Genomic DNA, 12,609 nt, shown 5'->3' on the forward strand with positions numbered 1-12,609 from the left:
ACCTTTCTTTTCCAGAATGCAGAATCACTTGGTGTGGATTCTGCCTCTTCTAAATAACCTTCTTTTTTTGTGTTATTAACAGGCCCAAAAGTTACCACTATCAACAGAAATAATGTGATCTTTCCTTTAGACAGGGAAATTAAATAGTACCTGTATATCACATAAAATCACTCCAGTTTAGCAGTTAGCAGTGACAACTGTCCTTTTGTAAAGACTGTACAAATTTTGCATAGCTTCAGATTTCTAAAGTTCTCAGTAGTCTGACCTCCCAATAAGTTTTATTATATGTAATATGAAATGCTATCTTTGCTTTTAGAGATTAGTGAGAAGTTAAGTGGATAATTGTGGATTTTTCAGGTTTTTGAACTGTTAGCAGTACTTGTTTAACTTTGATGTGGTAATTCATAATCTTGTCAAAACTCTTTTTGGTATATCTGTTTTCAGTATGTCCATAGATATGGGATTTTGTACATTTAGTAGCCTGTGAATAAAGATCCAGGAGTTCCTTTTAATAAACCAAAAAGGTACCACAAACTCTAACCATTAAGTTCCCTCTTCTTTTTTAAAGATGTCAATAAAATATTCAAGTATTAAAATATTTTGCATTACATAAATAATATACTGAAAGATCAAATCAGTTTATATCTTCATTAAGTAGATATAAAGGTATATATGCTTTTTAGCATCCAGTGTAAATAATATAGCTTCACTAATATATTAGGGAAAGTGCTAATATTTTTTTATTATTTTTAAACCTACAAACAGTGTTTTCAAATGGTCCAAATATGATTGAAAAAAAGCTGACAAAGTACTAAATCTTCCCTTAGCACTTCTAAGTCGTCTTGATATTATGAAATTATTTGATAAAATTGACTTCAAGGTTCTTAATTTATATTAACTAAAGATTTGAAAGCAAAACAAAATCAGAATATGTGTATGCTTAAAACTGTTTAACATGTTCAAAGATAATGCAAACATTATTTCTTTAAGAGTTTTTAAAGAATAAAACTGTACATCAGATTTTACCTAGATTAGTATAAATTCTAAATTGATGCAGTTAAAAATAATGGGGAATGTCCTTATCCGATGTAATAAAAAGATAGTTATGCTTTTTTTTTGAAATATGTTAAATTAAGACTATACATAATTCATCTTTATATTTCCAAAAATATAAAATAAGTATATTTGTCATACACGAAAAATAATAGAAACCTATTACTTTGCAAGAATATGCAGTAAGTTCTTGAGATCATGTCGGCATATTACTGGCTGTCCAAAATGACAATGGATAAAATCACATAAAATCGATGTACATGTTGCTATTCTTGTATTTTCTGTGTAGATTTCATAGTTTCCACCACTCTTTCTTTATAATCCTGAGATAAGATATTTATCACTAAAAGGATTTTTGTGACTTTCTGGAGATGAAATAAGTGGCCTACAGATTCATGAGAATTACAGCAGCACGAGCATGAGAGGACTTAACAATGTTGAGTATTTTCCACTAACGGTCTTTTATGGAATTCCCTAGAGGTATGTTCCTCAAAAAAAAAAAAATGCAAAAAGAAAAATGAACGAGAGTTTTATTATAGCTTTTATACATGACCTTTAAACAGTAAATAGTAAAGACTTTTTAAATGTTTTTTATTATTTATTTCTGAAAGAGAGAGACACCATTAGCAGGGGAGGGTCAGAGAGAGAGGGAGATACAGAATCTGAAACAGGCTTCAGGCTCTGAGCTGGCTGTCAGCACAGAGCCTGATGCGGGACTTGAACCCAAGAACCATGAGATCATGAGCTGAGCCAAAGTCGGATGCTTAACCGACTGAGCCACCCAGGCACCCTCAAGATTTTTAAACCAAATTGAAAATGCAAAATAAATTATGGCAGTTAAAATATTCTCCCAAAAAATCTTCTTTGAATTAATTAAATGTCAGATTTTATCATATAATTTATCACCAGTGATCAGTAATCTCTAATTCAATTATCTGTCTTTCCTACTGGAATATTAGCATACACAGACCAGTTTTCATCTTTAATTCAACATTGTATATACCCAATCCCAATCACAGTACCTGGATACTCATTAAATATTTATTGAGTGAATTGAATGAGTAAATATGTTAGTGCTATATTTAAACAAGGGCATATGTGTGAAAATTTGAGTGTACAAGTACCTTTTTTCACTAGAGTTAATTATTTTAGGAAATTTTGCTCTGGCTTTTTTTTGTGATTTATTGCTTTAGTTTTTGTTTAAGAACATATGAAAAGTAGGTTTGAAACTATCAACAGTAAGAGCCATTCTCACTTTGCATTATAAATGAAAAGGAACATATTTGCCTTTTTTTTGTTGTTGGTAAAGAAGCTGTGACCCCTGATTCTTAACAGTTGTTTTACGTGTAGTGAACTGGCAAAACAAAAACAAACAAAAAACAAAGGTTAGGAGCATTTAAAAAGTTAGACAATTTGATAATTACATAGGAAAAGTTTTCAGTAATACATTAGAAATCTATTGGCCTTTTGTACATAGTGGCTTGTATTTTAAATATAAATTTTATGTGGGAATTCAAAATTATATTCACAAAAATGTCAGTGAATAAATGACAAAGTAAATGACAAAATGAATTTTAAAATCTGAAATCAAATGAAATGTCTTTGAATCTGCATTCTGTTTGGATTATATAATTCTTTTTTTCTTTATAGTATTAAATGTTAACACAGGCTCAAGTTATTTGTTCTCCATTTCCATTTTTGAGCTTTCATAACTATCATCAGTAAAATTTTATTTTAATTAGAAAAGGTGATATAAAGCAAGGAAAGAAATCTTATTATGAAATGATGTACAATTTTTTTTTGTTTTAAACATGTAAAATTTGGGTTAGTTTTATCTTGTCCTAATAGTTTCTTTGAAAACAGCTACAATCTTACACAAATTTGGACCCATAATAGCTATAGTAATGTGAGTGAGGTGTTTCTCAAAATTTAATATATCAATAACTCTCCATTTAAAATACTGAAATTCAAATGTAATTTATTTCTCAAAACTTGTTCCAACCATCTTCTTTCTTTTCTTTAATTAAGTTAACTTTAATGATACCTCTACAGACTTTGGTTCAACAATAATTTGAACTGACTTCTATAACTCTCTTGGCAAAGAGATTAATTTTTAAATATTTGCTCCCTCAAACAATAATTTCACAGATATAATTGCAGTGAACCACACCTATGCTATTATTATATTAAAGTTAATTTTATATGATTAGTCCCACTAAAGTGGTTCAAGTTAAAGAGCTTAAAGATTGCTATAAAACATAGAATATTGTTGATACATAGCCATAGAGATCTGCATTGCCATAGAGTTTTAAAGTTGGAAAGTACCTCAGTGATTGTCTAATCTAAAAATTTCTCTTGTAGTTGAAAAATAGTGGTTCAAGGCAGGTGGGTGGCTCATTCGGTTGAGCGTGCTGCTTTGGCTCAGGTTATGATCTTGCGATTTGTGAATTTGAGCCTCACATCAGGCTCACTGCTATCAGCCTGTCAGTTCACAACCCACTTTAGATCTTCTGCCCCCTCACCCCCCACCTCTCTCCCACTTGTGCTTTCCCCAAAAAAATAAATATTTTTTAAAAAATTGTGGTTCAAGAATCAATGTCCAACAAACCAGAACTATGTCTCATTTTTAATTAAGTGCTGTTCTTTCATTCTACAGTTGTTTAATATGCTACTATGTTTCTGATAGTATATTTTCAGCTAAGCTTTTGACTTTCAATCTTCCCAATTGAATCTCAATAGATTCTACTCAGATGCTCCATTGTTAACATTCACTAAGACCAAAGAAGCTAAATATATCTTCTTAACACTTCCAAATCTGGGTTATTGTCATTAAGAGTTGAAATATTGAAATCCACGTTTACTCTCCTCTCCTATAGAATCATTCACCAAATAATACAATAGCTAGCAATATATAATAAGTATAGTTCTGAGTATGTTACATGGATCATCTGATTACCTCTCAAAGAAATCTATAAATGAATTATAAAATGAATTACAAAATATAATTGAATATAAATGAATCTATACTTCCACTTAAAAAGGGTAAATGATCATATATAATGGAACTTACTCATAGACACAGTGTTATTAGTTCACCCAGGTTTTAGTGGAGACCATCTGATGTCAGCTCTCTTCGATGACTACTATAATAATCGTCCCACTAGAGATTTCCCTTAAAATTTCTTGCTTTGTTTTTCTTTCCTTTCATTCTGCTATGATGACTTTATTCCACAGTCATGTATTAACAGATGTCTGTGGAGTAAGATGGTTGAAAAAGATGTTTATAATAAAGAGATACTTGATAATAAAAGTTTTCTCAGGATGACAGATAAACGTAGGGTGGCATTGGGTTACATGTTTTAAAAGCTGGCAATCTCAAAGTTAAGATACTAGTGAAATTAAATAAATGTGACTTTTGCTAACAAGATGTACTCTTTTCTGTAATATCACATTTTACAGCTTCCTAGACTTGGCTGTTACCCTTTACAATTTGTTATGACATATGTATTACATATATATGACATATATGTCATATATGTCTCTCTCTCTATATATATATCTATATATATATATTTCCATGTATATTCCAGTCACCTAACAATGGTTGATTTCCAGTATCATCTGGTAATTGTGTGCAATGTAAGAATTAAAATTTATCTTACACAGAGTACTAGCATTTGGCCAAAGCTAAAATATAAATGTTCCTGGGAGATTAATGCTTTGATAATATTGGACTATACCTTATTGTAGAAGGATTTGTGAGAGGAATTTTTGTTTAATAAAGGCTACCATTGTTGTTGTTGCTAAACAAATCCCCAAATTCCTGGCTTGGTAACTGCTCTATAGTTTTTCTCAGACCCTGTAGCAGGAGACTTAAGGAGACCTTAACATCAGTAAGAATGAGAATGGAAGCCTCCCAGGGGTAATACCTTCCATGGAGAATACTTTAAGCAAAAGACAGGTTTAATGATTAAAAACAGAGTTCTTCAAGGAGGCAGCGATACTATTGTAGTTTGTAACCATTATATTTTTGTAGCCTATATTTGGCTACAATATGTTTTAAGTTGGATCTTATGAGTACTGTTAGTAGTTCTAAGTGATTTATAAATCATATTTTCGATCTGTTCTTGATTTGGAACCTTTTTATATTTAGAATATTAATAATTTTATGTATAAAATCTGTCCTAGCCTCAAATAATTCTTGAAATCATAACCCAAGCTTATCATAACACTAATCTACATCTAAAATAGGAATTTATATTACTGAAATAAAATGAGTCCAATTTTTCAAATTCAGATTTTATTTACCCAGGTTGTTAAAAATATATAGTATGAAGATTATTGAATGAGCATTATTGTGTAGTATAAATGGTAATATACTTTTCATATACATGGGTTTTGCAAGTATAGAACATGGTTTTCTATAGACTTATAAATATCTAATGGACCTATTATATTTACAAACTATAATTAATCATTTAATGTTTATTGCATATCGTTTAAGATTGGTATAGTCATACCTAATAGTATTTACTATTTTATTTTTTTAAGTTTTTGTTTAAATTCCAGTTAGTTAACTTAGAGTATTACATTAGTTTTAGGTGCACAATATAGTAATTTAACCCTTCCATATATCACGTTATGCTTATCACATATACCCTTCTTGGGGCGCCTGGGTGGCTCAGTTGGTTAAGCATCCAACTTTGGCTCAGGTCATGATCTCACGGTTCGTGGGTTTGAGCCCCGCATTGGGCTCTGTGCTGACAGCCAGCTCAGAGCCTGGAGGCTGCTTCAGATTCTGTATCTCCCTCTCTCTCTGACCCTCCCCTGTTCACACTGTCTCTCTCTCTCTCTCAGAAATAAATAAAAACATTTAAAAAACAAAAAACATGTACCCTTCTTAATCAACCAAAACCCCCACCCAATTCCATTTTGGTAATAATCAGTTTGTTCTCTGTAGTTAAGGCTGTTTCTTGATTTTCTGTTCTCTTTTTTCCCCCCCTCTCTGCATGTTTGTTTCTTAATTTCCACATGTGAGTGAAATCATACGCTATTTGTCTTTCTCTGACTGATTTCACTTAGCGTATTACTCTGTAGTTCCATCCACATCATTGCAAATGGCAAGATTTCATTCTTTTTTATGGCTGAGTAATGTTCCATTGTGTATATATAATACTCTTCTTTATTCATCAGTCAGTGAACACTTCATCTGTTTCCAGACTTTAGCTGTTGTAGATGCTGCTGCTGTAAACATGGGGGTGCATATATCCCTTTGAATTAGTATTTTTTATTATTTGGGTGAATACCTAGTGGTGCAATTGCTGGATTGTAGAGGAGTTCTATTTTTAACATTTTGAGTAACCTCCATACTGTTTTCCAGAGTAGCTGCAGAAGTTTTCATTCTCACCAGCAGTGCAAAAAGAGGGTTCCTCTTTTTCTGCATTCTTGCCAGTAGCTGATGTTTCCTGTGTTGTTGATTTTAGCAGTTCTGACAGGTGTCAGTTAATCTTTCATTGTAGTTTTGATTTGTATTTCCTTGATGATGAGTGATGTTGAGCATCTATCTTTTCATGTCTCCGTTGGTCATCTATATGTCTTCTTCTGAAAAATGTCAATTCATGTCCTCTGCCCATTTTTTTAAATTGGATTATTTGTCTTTTGGGTGTAGAACTTTATCAGTTCTTTATATATTTTGAATTCCATTCCTTTATCAAATATGTTATTTGAAAATATCTTTTCTCATTCTGTAGGTTGCCTTTTAGTTTTGTTGATCATTTCCTTAGCTGTGCACAGCTTTTTATTTTGATGAAGTCCCAAAAGCTTCTTTTTAGTTTTGTTTCCCTTGCCTCAGGAGACATATCTAGAAAGAAGTTGCTATAGTCAATGTTAAAGAGGTTAACATCAGATCTCAGGTGAAGGTCTTTAACCCATTTTTAATTTGTTTTTGTGTGTAGTGTAAGACAGTGGTCCAGTTTCATTCTTCTGAGTGTTGCTGCCCAGTTTTCCCAGCACCATTTGTTGAAGAGACATTCATTTTCCTATTGGATATTCTTTCCTGCTTTGTTGAAGATTAATTGACCATACAGTTGTGGGTTCATATCTGGATTTTCTGTTCTATTCCACTGATCTTAGTGTCTATTTCTGTGCCAGAACCATACTATTTTGATCACTACAGCTTTGTAATATGACTTTGAAGTATAAAGTTGTGATGCCTCCAGCTTTGCTTTTTCAAGGTTTCATTGGCTATTTGGTGTCTTTTGTGGTTTGATAAAATTTTAGGATTGTTTGTTCTAGTTCTGTGAAAAATGATGGTGGTATTTTGATAACATTAAATATTTAGATTATGTTGGTTAGTAGAGGTACCTTAACAATATTTGTTCTTCCATTGCATGAGCATGGGATGTTTTGGGTTTTTTTTTATTTCTTTGTATCATATTCAGTTTCTTTCATCAATGCTTTATAGTTTTCAGAGTGTAAATCTTTTACCTCTTTGGTTAGATTTATTCCTGGTTATCTTAATATTTTGGTGCAGCTATAAATGGGGTTGACACCTTGATTTCTCTTTCTGCTGTTTCATTTTTAGTTTATAGAAATGCAACAGATTTCTGTACATTGACTTTGTATCCTGTGGCTTTCCTGAATTCATGTATCAGTTCTAGCAGTTTTTTGGTGGAGTGTTTTTGGTTTTCTATATATGGTATCATGCGTTCTGCAAACAGTGAAGGCTTTGCTTCTTCCTTACTGATTTGGATGCCTTTTATTTTGTTGTTGTCTGACTGCTGTGGTTAAGACTTCTAGTACTATGTTAAATAACAGTGATGAGAGTGACATCTCTGTCTTGTTCCTCACTGCAAAGGGAAAGCCCTCAGTTTTTCCCATTGAGGTTATATTAGCTGTGGGGTTTTTGTATATGGACATTCTGTGTTGAAATCTGTTCCCTTTAAACCTACTTTGTTGAGGGTTTTTATCATGAATGGATGTTGTAGTATTTCCCTTTTTAATTGAAGGATTTAGTAATACCATCTGTCATGCTTCCCTTCTTATATCCAGTATCAGCATATAATCACCATCATATCTGTTCAGCTATTTTCCTTTTCTCTTTCACTGAAAAAGTGGTTGCACATAATTTTAATACCCATTTTCCTTCCCTGGAACACTTTAGTTTCTCCTTTGAAACATCACCATTTTCAGGTGAAATGTACATAGGAAGAATGCCAACTTATTTAGAACTTGTATTCCTAGGTTTAAAAAATCAAAGATCCTGCCCCTTGATTTGAAGGAGACTTTATATTAGCTATCACTTACATTAAGACTTTACTTTTGTGGGGCATGCGGATGGCTTAGTCAGTTAAGCATAGGACTTCCAGCTCAGGTCATGATCTCACAGTTCATGTGTTTGAACCCTTCCTGGGGCTCTATGATGATGGTACAGAATCTGGTTGGTCTTCTGTCTCTCCCTCTCTGCTCCTTCCTTTCCCTCTCTCTCTCTCAAAATATATAAATAAATAAACTTTTTAAAAAAGAGTTTAATTTTTTTACTAGACTAACTCCTTGAGGTTGGAAAATACAGGAAAATTATGGTTCTGTTTTTGCTGGTTTGTCAGTGCCTGGGCACTTGTGGTACATGATTTTAGGCTATTATGATTTTTAAGATGCTTATAATCAAACATTTCCTTTATCTGAGTAAACAGTATCCCTCTTGAAATACACCTTAAAATCAATGAAGTTGACTTTGAAATCAGTATAAAACATATCTCTTTCAACATACAGAAAAGCATTAATATGTTAAAGACATTAATTTGTGTCTTTACATACATATCACCCCTTTATTCTGACCTGTATTCCTGAGATTCCTGAATTAGGTAATGAAATTGCCATTTTTTCTTCAGTATTTCTGTTAGTAAAATAAGACACATTTTTCCTGAGTGTAATAAGTTTCCCTGGGCTGCTATAACAAAGTATAGCAAACTGATCGTTTAGAAAAATACATTTTTTTTTCTCTTACAGTTTTCAGAAGGGGTGAAATCTGAAATCATGTTAGCAGGATTGATTCCTTCTGGAGGCTCTGAATGAGAATATGTTCCTTGACTCTTTGTAAAGAAATTACCAGTAACTGCTTGCGGTTACTGGTAATCCTTGATATTTCTTGCTTTATAGCTTCCTCACTCCAATCTTTGCCTTCATTGTCATGTAGCCTGTTTCTCTGTGTGTCTCCCACTGTCTGTCCTCTTATAAGGATGCTAGTTCTTGGACTTAGGGCCTGCCCTAATCTAGTATAACTTCATTTTAACTGACTGTATCTGCAAAGATTTTATTTCTAAATAAGATCCACATTCTTAGTTTTTGGGTGGACATAAATTGGGGGGGGTGCATTCACTGTACTCAAGTTTTCTGAGAGCTTTGTAATTACTGATGGTATAATCCACATGGAAATTGCTGCTCAATTAGTTATTTATGTTATTCTTTATCCTGGAATATACCAGTAATTAACTGAATTTTAGAACATTAAAGTTTCTATGTATATGGAAGATAATAACTGCCATATACATTCTACTTCATGAAGAGACCATGTAAGACAAGAATTTATAACATGTTGGACTCCTTTGGAAGTTCAATAACTTAATAATATCAGTTGAATAACCATTCTTATGTGCTAGTAATCTCTTATGTGATCTTGGATGAGTCATCTGCCTACCTAAAAATTACATGATTCATACATAAAGAGGTTGAATTAGAATGATAGATGAAAAAGCAATATCCTATGGGTCAGTTAATCTCTATACACATTTTATTCGGCCAGAAGAATAATGTAAAACCATGAATTTGATTGCCTTTATGCAAGATTTGTACTCTCCAGTTAATCATATTCCTTATCCGTTTTTAAAATGTCATGTTGACTACTTCATATTTAGAACTTTGATGACCTCTAAAGGCATCTGAGTTGTGACCCTAGAGTTTTCTAACTGTATAGTCTCATGATTACTAATTTATAGATTATTTTCAAAATTAAAGTCACATTCTGTGACTAGTTTATCACATTTGGAAATGTTATAAATTTATTTGACTCCTTAAAGGACATCTATTTAATAGGTATAAAATACTATTATGCTGCAATCTCTTTCTTACTGCTTGAAGTACCACTGTGTATTAAGTGGACATCTGCATTTAGCTTTTCATTATGACTTCTAGATTATTTCTTTGAGAGGTTAAAACTAATTCAGCTCCTATCAGTGGATATGAGTAGTCACAATTGCCTCTGCCCAAGGACACTCATGTAAATCAAATGTTAATTTCATCTCTGCAAGGTGCCATTAAAACAGCAATAAGCTGTCTGCCTACATTTCAGCTTTGTGAAGACAACATGCATTTAAATACTCTTTTATATCCTTGGCCTTATGCTCACTAGAGAAATTTCTATTCAGAATAATTTTTACTGCCAATGTCTGTCCATCTTCTCTCTCTTCAAAGTAATACCCAGTCCTTGGAAAAGTCTTAATTGGTGCTGACATACAGACCCGTAGTTGGATATCTATATTCTGAATGCTAATTAAATATCCTACTTACAAATAGGTTTTATGTATAAATTAATCTAAGATGTCAAATTCTCCTTTAAGGAGAGAATGGATCATGCATGCCATAAAAGATGCTTGGGGTCTCACAGAAGAGACAAATCATTATGGAAATATTTATTAAATTACACTACTCAGTGCTATGGTGAGAAACTGTTTTCATGAGAAGACCTTTTCAGGTAGAGTGTTCAAAAATAGCCTCTTTGAAAAGGGACAATTATTTATTTTCTTTATTATTGAAAGGTCAATGTTACATTAGTTTCAGGTGTGCAGCATAGTGATTGACAACTTTGTATGTTACGCTAATCTCAGCACAATTGTAGCTACCATTAGAAGGACAATACAGAACTTTTTTTTTTTCATGTTTATTTCTTTATTTTGAGAGAATGAGTGGGGGAGGGGCAGAAGAGAGGGAGAGAGAGAATCCCAAGCAAGTTCTGTACTGTCAGTACAGAGCCAACGCAGGGCTTTATCTCATACACTGTGAGATCATGACTTGAGCTGAACTCAGAAGTCGAACACTTAAAGAACTAAGTCACCCAGGAACCCCAAAACAATAATTTTTTTTAATTTGATTTAAGTGGAGAGTATATTGCCAATGCAGGAATGACAAATCTGGGGAGTAACCCTCAATATCCTGGATCTCTTTCATTGAACTTGATTTCCTTATTGCCTATAACCTTGAAAGTGCTGGTAAAAAACTCCACACCCATAAAACAAATAATCCAGTGAAGAAATGGGCAGAAGACATGAACAGACACTTCTCCAAAGAGGACATCCAGATGGCCAACAGACACATGAAACGATGCTCAGCACCCCTCATCATTAGGGAAATACAAATCAAAATCACACTGAGATACCACCTCACGCTGGTCAGAGTGGCAAAAATGAACAAATCAGGAGACTCTAGATGTTGGTGAGAATGTGGAGAAACAGGCACCCTCCTACACTGTTGGTGGGAATGGAAACTGGTGCAGACCCTCTAGAAAACAGTGTGGAGTTTCCTCAAAAAATTAACAATACTACTCCCCTATGACACAGAAGTAGCACTGCTAGGAATTTACCCAAGTGATACAGGAGTGCTGATGCATAGGGGCACATGTACCCCAATGTTCATAGCAGCTCTCTCAACAATAGCTAGAACATGGAAAGAGCCTAAATGTCCATCAACGGATGCATGGATCAAGAAGATGTGGTTCATCTCTACAATGGAATACTACGTGGCAGTGAGAAAGAATGAAATCTGGCCATGTGTAGCAACATGGATAGAACTTGAGGGTGTTATGCTGAGCGAAATAAGACAGGCAGAGAAGGACAGATAACCATATGTTTGCATGTATAGGTGGATTAGGAGGAATCTAACATGGGGGAGAGAAGGGAAAAAATAATAGGGGAGAGGGAGGGAGGCAAACCAAGAGAGACTCCTGAATGCTGAGAACAAACTGAGGGCTGATGAGTATGGGGAAAGGTAAATGGGGGTATTGGGCATGCAGGAGTGCAATTGTGGGGATGAGCACTGGGTTATATATGGAAACCAACTTGACAGTAAACTATTTAAGAAAAAAAAAGTAAGTGCTGGTAAACTTAACACTTGATACAAAGCTGGATTATACTAATCACAGTGTCTTTTTGTCTTTTAAATCCCTGATAGAATAAAATCAATACCTTTCTGGAAGAGAATATCATAATTCAGAACCTCTATAATATTGCATACACAGTGTCCAACATTCAGACAGAATTATTAGGCATGATAAGAGGCAGAAAAACATGACTGAAAATAACAAGGGGACTGGGTATTGTATGAAAGCAATGAATCACTAAATTGTACACCTGAAACTTATATGATACTGTATGTTAACTAAAGAATTTAATAAAAACTTGAAAAAAATAACAAAAGAGGAAATTACTTATATGCACCTTATACAGTAATATCATTGAAATAAAGACATCAAGTATATTCAAGAAAATATGTTACAAAATGAAATAT

The 12,609-nt window shown here is 33.3% G+C and overlaps 1 long non-coding RNA gene across 3 annotated transcripts in view; it reads left to right on the forward strand.

The window, feature by feature from the left end:
- The window catches only part of LOC144225860 (uncharacterized), a 433,280-nt gene that overhangs the window by 214,061 nt on the left and 206,610 nt on the right, over nucleotides 1-12,609 (forward strand). The window lies entirely within an intron of this gene.

This window comes from Crocuta crocuta, unplaced genomic scaffold, assembly GCF_008692635.1.
Source record: "Crocuta crocuta isolate KB4526 unplaced genomic scaffold, BGI_CrCroc_1.0 scaffold131, whole genome shotgun sequence".
Classification (NCBI taxonomy): Eukaryota; Metazoa; Chordata; class Mammalia; order Carnivora; family Hyaenidae; genus Crocuta; species Crocuta crocuta.